Source organism: Eimeria mitis, genomic scaffold (genome assembly GCF_000499745.2).
Source record: "Eimeria mitis Houghton genomic scaffold, Emh_scaff1070, whole genome shotgun sequence".
NCBI classification, from domain to species: domain Eukaryota; phylum Apicomplexa; class Conoidasida; order Eucoccidiorida; family Eimeriidae; genus Eimeria; species Eimeria mitis.
The window spans coordinates 9,964-10,183 of NW_013567423.1; the positions used below are offsets into that span (position 1 = coordinate 9,964).

The window sequence follows — 220 nt, forward strand, 5'->3', positions numbered from 1 at the left end:
ATAAAGATATGATGCATATTTCTGTTTATAATTTTTTCTTTTTTTTTTGTTTTTGTTTGTGTGGCTCTTCTTGTTTTCTGTTTTTATTAAATTGCAGTTTTTGTTGTTTTGTTTTTATTTAGTTATTATTATTTTCTCTTTATTTACTTGGTGATATATATATATATATATATATATATATATATATATATATATATATATATATATATATATATATATA

The 220-nt window shown here is 14.5% G+C and overlaps 1 protein-coding gene across 1 annotated transcript in view; it reads right to left on the bottom strand.

Annotated features, from left to right (window-relative positions):
- The window catches only part of EMH_0028770 (uncharacterized protein), a gene marked incomplete at both ends in the record, with an annotated part of 2,988 nt that overhangs the window by 1,826 nt on the left and 942 nt on the right, over positions 1-220 (bottom strand). The gene's annotated exons all lie outside the window — the stretch shown is intronic.